Source organism: Coturnix japonica, chromosome 8 (assembly GCF_054131305.1).
Source record: "Coturnix japonica strain WE chromosome 8, WE-NBRP24, whole genome shotgun sequence".
Classification (NCBI taxonomy): Eukaryota; Metazoa; Chordata; class Aves; order Galliformes; family Phasianidae; genus Coturnix; species Coturnix japonica.
In genome coordinates this window covers 29189509-29197167 of record NC_140670.1, presented here as the reverse complement: position 1 = coordinate 29197167, position 7659 = coordinate 29189509, and positions in this window count along the sequence as shown.

Sequence of the window (7659 nt, the reverse complement as noted above, 5' to 3'; positions counted from 1 at the left end):
TTACATTACATCCTACTTTTTAACCCTGGGGATATTTCCTTTCGTTTACATGTTTCAGATTTATGCAGATCCCTTCATATTCCTGCAAAGGCTTCACTGAACACCTGTATGAAGTAAAGAGCAATTTTCCAAATAACTATTTCTAAACGTTTGACATCAGTCATAGAAATTAAGATCTATTTTTTCCTCTATGTTCTTCTTTTACTTTAAAAATTTCTGGTGTCCCAAGTGACTAAGTAGCTGTTCTTGCCCACCTTTCAGCTCTTCTCCCACATCCTCTCTGCAGAGCTTGGATTAGGATTATTGCAGTAGATTATACCAACCAACCTGGGTATACCATTATATCTATTATCACAGCAATTTTGAGTGATCTCAGCTGACTGCGAATGCCCAAGGGGATATTTTTCCAAACATGCAATTATTCTCAGTGTACCACTTCAATTGCCAGGACTAATCCCTGGCTCATCTCTTGATTAGTCAGAATTAGAGCCTGTGGGTCGGTACTGTTGATCTCACTTGCCTGACTGACCTAAATTCCATTGTGCACCTGCCATTGTGCATTTGAATAAATCTGGAACAAATTCTGGTACTTGATGTGCTGCCAGTCTTGGTCTTAATTTGGGGATATGACTGGGTGAGGCAATGAATCTCTTCATCAACGTGCAGAACTGCTATAGAAGCAAAGTGCGCATGCTGCTGAGTCATGGTGCTCATTAGGAAGGAGGACACATGAGGAAGCAACATTGCCATTCAAGGCTGGCAACAGCCCCGGTTCTTGCCACATGCAAGTGAAGCTTTAGACTTTTTTACATTTCTTTTTTTGCTTCAGTAACTCAAATAGATAATCATATCTTGATTAACTTGAGGGTAGTTGCTCAGAAATCTGATGTTAGATGGCCTTTGCTCATTTGTTTGTTGCTGTTTCTATAAGAGATAACCCAATTATCTCCAATAATTTTATCTTAATTAAAAATCTATAGAAATATACGACCAGGAATTGCTTAATTAAAATCAGGACAGTGAAAATCATTTCCAGGTGGACAGGAATTTTCCTGTCTCACACTGCATGGTATATAAGCTGATTAATTATTGCAAAGAATGTTTTCATATAATGGCACACTAGGGGAAAAAAACCAAACCTATTGTCAGGAAAAAAAGAGAGAAGAGTTGTTCAGACAGATAGTAAAGTGAATTACTTCTGTCAACACTGATGTGTCATCAGGAGTTTTCAAGTAACTGTAAGACTAAAATGTTTCCTTGTTGCATGAAGGAGGAACTACAGTGAAATGTATTTATCAGTATAGTTAACATTGCAGACTAGAATTAAATCTTTGCTGTCTACATGAAAAACTTTCATTGTTGTCGAGAAATCAAAAGACAAAGAGGTAAATTCTTTTCAGTTATTTGCCATTTGGGCAGGGAGTTTGTCTTTCTGCATGTGTGTACAGTGCAAAGCTCATTTGGGGTGTGACTGTCCTTTTAAATCTACCATAAACAATATTGTCAATAACTCATTGCCTGTGTTCTTAGGCAGTTCTGCCTGAAGTTCTTGTTTTTGTTTCTTTACTTCAAAGGCATTACATCGATAAGACATTTTATATGGTCTCTTGTTTAGCTTATTTCATCTGACCTACTTGCATGTAAAGAATTAGAAGTACATGGGCCTCATCTCCACTGTACTCTCTGTAGGGTTTCCATAAGGATGTAGACATGGGGGTAATGCACATCTGCAGGAATTAAACTACTGTTGGAAATAACATGGGCTCTATTCATGAATATGATGCCCATGCCACTGTAGTTTCCTTCCAAAACCATAAAAATACACATTTCTGCTAACTCTAAAGAGGAGTAGGATTTCCACATTGCTCGTGTCCTTCCAGTAAAGGACCAAACTCCTCTATGGCCTTTTAGCTTTGTGGCCTTGGAGACAACTAAAACATTTATGGAATGTACACCAAGTGGGAAAACAAGACAAGCAGTCTTTCAAGACCATGGAATACAAAGATGGGACAGGAAAAAATAAACTAGGAGAGTGATAACCTTATTTTATTCCAAAGTGGGGCTTAAGTAAAGTAAATGGTGGCAAAATTGCTTTCCAAGTAGAGCACAATAGGAAGAGAAAGAAAGAACATTTATACATAAGATGTCTGATGCTGACACTTTCGGTTATGTAGAAGTTTCCAAGGCATCTTGCAGGAGATTACACAAATGCCTGAGAAAATGTAAAGGTGTCTTGAATCAGGAAGCACCCGATATGTTTATGCTGCCTTGATGGGAAGGGATGTTTTTATTCAAGCTGCCAGCCAAAATTACATGTGCTAATGGCTGTTAAGGAAGGAAAAGAATTTATTATTTGTAACTGTGCTGTATTATGCATAAAATAAAATAATGGTAAATAAAACAATAACCACCACCATAAACAAGCAAACAAACAAACACATTAGAAAAAAAAGGCTTTTAAGAAATTTCGTGGCAAGCTTTCACAGACTGGAGAAGGAATGGGAGAAATGTAAAGCAGGCTGCAGGTAGGAGGATGCTTAAGTGTGGCTCTTCATTCAAACTCAGCAGGGATGCTGTGAGACCCAGGAGTTTGTAGTAGATCTGGAAAATAATATCTGTACGTTGCTGTAAGTACATGGTATCCCACTGTTAAAAATCTGAATGTATAGAACTGGAAAATCTGTGATCTTGTGTGTTTGAAAAATTGCAAAGTAGTACTGCTAGGTCATGTAGTGATTCACAAGGATGTGTTTTCTGGCCTGGGAGTCTGCCAGCCCCAAGCATTAGAGCTTTGTCTACTTGCATGATGAGTTGTATTTCACTATTGAAGTGCAACTTGCAAGTTGCCTATATAATCTGCCTCAGAGAATTATTTCTGTATGTAAAGCCAACTGTTCTTCAGGCATTGCTCTGGGCTTTTAGTTTTGTGATAAAGCCAGGGATTCTTTGTCTTGCTTTGTTTAAGATCCACTCACTGTCTTCATCCAGATCTGCAGAAAGGTAATGGCAATGCAAGGAAAAGAGTTCGAGTTTGTCTTAAAATGGTGGAGGTGATAGATACCATACAAAATTAAAAGGTTATTCATCAGATATCAGAAATGAGAAGAAGAAAGGGTTGCAATGCAAGCTGTGTTTAGATGTTTAGCTGCAACATGGAATACGCTGTTTCACATGATACTATGGGGGATACCATGGCGGGGGCCGAAATCATTGTTATTTTCTTAGGCAAATGGTATCTTGCTCTACTGCTCTCCAGATAGCAGTTACTCCCACTGGAAAAGCCCAAGACCCTCAGCTGTAATTCTCGTGGTCTAACCACTTGGCTTCACTGAACAAACTTATTTGTTTGGTGTCATAATTCGGTAAAAATAGAAACTGCAAGAAAATCTTTGAAACATTTACTAGAGTGGACCTAGGAAATCTTGGGAGACCTTTTCCCTGTAGCCTTATTGAAGTAATTTGCATCTGAACAAGATAAGAACAAAATCTAGGAAAAGATTTTGTCTTTCACGATTCAAACATAGTTTTAAAGTACACCTAGCATGTACTAGCTTTGTACTTTGTGTATGTTTAGCTATGGTTGCTGATACTGTTTAATCTGTATCTACATCACCTCCTATTTGCCATCTGTTCTTTGAATGGAACCTCTGTTTAACATTAATTTAATGAAGAAAAATGGTCCTGTAATTAAGTTTGCTAGCAAACTGTTGTGTCAGCTCAATCTTGAGTGTCATTTACAGCAGGTGGAAAATGGCAAGGGATTTTGTGATAGTGCCTCTGCAACCAAAGTGGGTCACAGAGCAGCCCCCAGGAAGGTCACCTTCTGAACCTGTCAGGACAATCTAGTCCACAGCTGGGGCAAGCTGGTCATGTACCTGATGCAAGGAAAAATTTGGTAGAAAAGGCATATTGGAATTCCTGGATGATGACATGTAAATAATGCATTGCTAATAGCTCTATTAAATGGGACATATTTGTTATGAACACATCCCTTAATTCAGTGTAGTTTGCTTGATGAATTTGGAGCTAAACACAAGCAAGATTTATTTCCATCTACTGGATTATTCTGTTTAATTGCTTCTGTTAACTTCTTCAAATACACTAAGCTGTGGGAAGGTTCTGCAGCCAATTGAGTTCTGCATATACCAGTGATTCTGTTCTATGGTTCTATGATATCTAGTTTCATCTTCCCAGCTGTGGGCAGAAGTGGAAGATAGCCAAAAGGGGCTATCAGGTATCAGTGCACCAAAGTCTCTGGCTGTAGTGTTGTTAATTTACAGCCCTATGTGCAGACACCTGATGTGATACAAAGCTAGAGCAGGGCTCTCCTGACTTACGCCTATTTGCTCGCAAATCAGGAGCCAGCTACAATTGCTAGAATCTCCTCTGTGAAGGCCTGGATCTCCATCAGTTGGGCTGATGGATGATTTCATTACACAGGCATAACCCTGGAAAAGCTGAATTTGTTGTTACTTCATAAACGAGGCATCCGGTTTCAAAAAATTAAACTGGGTTAAAAGTCACTGATCTTAAAGGGCTTGCAATATTTTAATATGCTATATTCTACTCGGTTGGCATATAAGGATTAGCTCATCTAATTTCAGTCCAAAGTTTTCACTTGTAAAAGTATTTCAGGAGAATATTTACATTCATACTGCAAGTAGAATTGCTTCAGGGAACCCTGCAGTATCTTCCTGTGACAAAAGATCCAAATCCCTTCCATGCCTCTGTATAGATGAGCTGGGAGCCTCAGGGAAATTTTAATACCACCTGTATATCGTGTAGGAGGTGTTGTGTTTGTGTCACCATATTCAAGTAGAAATAGAACAGCCAAGGAGAACTTTCTCACCAGGCACATTGTGGATGCTTGGGAAGGCTCCTGTTAGTTTTATATCATAAGTTATCATCAGGAAACAAAAACACAGAACTACCATAAGGCTACATCAAAACAACTGACAAATTTACTACTTGATAATTCTAATACTACTCAGGTTTTGGACAAATTGCAGATGGAAAAACAGAAGTATGGTCTCAAATGTTATCAAATGTTAGGACTTTTCAGTTCACATAGTTGACTGCAGGAGGTTTCAGCAAACAAAATGCCTAGGACATGACTAATCACAGTATAATCATCTGATAATCCAACATATCAGAGTCAAATGTGACACCTAAAACTCAGGATCTTTGCATCTGTGGCCATTTTCAAAGCACTGTAGCCTAGCTACAGTGTCCCAAGTGCACATAAATTAGAGTCTCTTGAATAATAGGATGTCATATTAAAAAGGAAAAGACATTGTTTTGAATTTCTTTCTGTGCCTCAGACAGAACATACAAACAATAAGAAAGAAAAAATAAATGAATCTTCCAAAAAAATACATATATATTGTTACAAGGACAGAAAACAGCAAAGAATTTCCTCTGTTTAGAATAGTAAATAGAAAAACAATCTCTACAAACAAGTACTTTCAGTAATGAAATGAGCTGAGTTCACAATGTAGGTCATGAGATCCTGAACAGCTACTTCCTTTTTGGTGGAATTACTGGCAGAAATTCCTCATAACCCATTGGAATCTCCTGTATTTGATGATAGGGAAGTATTTAAGTCATGAGTTAAACTATAGCACAGAACCTCAGCCAGATCTGATAGCTGTTGTAAAATCCATGAAGGGTCATTGCCCCATTTCTGACATCCATCAATCTGCAGCAGCAGAAGCTTCAGCACACAGTTATGTGTGTACAATGCCATGGATGCCCCATCCCTGGAGGTGTTCAAGGCCAGGTTGGGCAAGGCCCTGGGCAATCTGATCTAGTGCTTGATCTAGTGGTTGGCAGCCTTGCCTGCAGCAGGGGTGCTGGAACAATGTGATTCTTGAAGTCCCTATCAATGCAACCCATTCAGTGATTCTGTGAAGGTCACCCCCACCTGGAAGCTTGCTTTATACCCATAGTTTGTTTTATCTCTGCTTTAATATCCTATAACCTTGGGTTTTCCCCAAACACTTCTTTCCTTTGATTTTCTCTACCACACATACTGTGAGCATTTCTTCCTAATCAGAAGAGATGGGAATAGTAAACCGTATTAAAAAAGACTTGGAAACAGTTTCTAATAGCTTCAAATTCTGGGCTTGCTAGCCAAGAACATGGATGCTGTTTGAATACAGTGGAAAATATCTAATTTTAACAGATGAAATTAATGGAACTAAGCATGTAATAAGGGTACTATTCAGTTTAAATGCAGCAGAGATGGCCCAATAAAGATTACATAATGAGTATTAGATTGCCTCCTCTAGTTACAAAGTAAAAACAAACAGCTCCTAACATTATGCATTGGTAACAGCATGTCAGGAAACGCTCAAACCCAAACATTAAAACATCAATCTCCAGTGTAGAAAATGTTTTATTTACTATCAATGATGCCACTAGGTATTCTTTGTATGAATATTAAGAAATCATACAGCCCAGTTTTTCACTGTCTTGTGGAAAGCAAAGACAGCTCTGGGAGTACTTCCAGATGTTAAGTCAACTTGCCACATTTCACAGATTCAGAGTTCTCTTTTTAAGGCCATTTATAGAACTTTGGAAAAAGCACAGGGTTTGGTGTTATTAAAAGGTAGGGAGATGTGTTTTAGTTTTTAAAACAAATTAAAGGCATGACAGGTTTTTGCAATCACTGTTAACTGCTGTAGTCCAAAAAGGAAACAGCTCCAGGTACCTATAGCTAAATAATTTCCTATTATTATATTAGTGGATTTTCACCTAAGAACGTATCCTAAAATTGGATGTACCAAGTTGTGAGACATCCAGACATTCAACTGGCTCTGTTTCTCTTGCAAAGTTCACGGAATTTATGAAGATTTAGGCTGTCCCTTTCATTTCAAATGAATTTTCTGATCCCTTAGGTAGTAATTCCCAAAAAACAGTAATAGAGATGTCACAGAGAAGGAATATCTTTATGCAGCAGTCAGGAAGCATACTAAGATCATACAAGTGTTATGGAGCAAACCAGGAGCAGCAGCCAATGTATTCTGTTTTGGTGCTTCATGCAGCATTTACTGTTTGAAGAAAAATGGAAGAATGTCTGCAAATGATTAGAAGAGGAGAAAGGAAGATTAGGAATCCCCACAAATTAAAGTAGGAGAATTGCCATCTAAAATGTAGTTGAATTCTTTCCTTTTAATATAAAGCTGTATTTAGTTTGAAGGGAATTGGAAAGAATGATCAGCACATTTAACAATTAACATGGTCTGCATTTTACTTTAACTGTCTGTCAGTAGACCAGGTCAGTTTAGTAACAATAGCATGCCTTGTTCTGATTAATTTGTACCATCTTCTATGAAAACATTAAGTAACTCCTGGAATGCATTGTTCCTGCAAATGCTAATCATGGCATTATCACAGATTAGATGAACATTAACAGATTTAACATATCAAGTTCTAGTAAATACTGTAGGTGTGCAGTCAACAGCACAGTGCTGGCTAAAAGGCAAGAAAATAATAATATGCAAACCAAACTACTCAGCCTTGTAGTTATACAGCATATAGTCCTACTGTATGACAAAGAACTTTCATGGCACCTGGCAAATGACCAGGAATTTTAATTATCATTCTGTGACATGTCTCCATGGGATGATTGTGCTTATTCAAAGCAGGTTCTGCTTC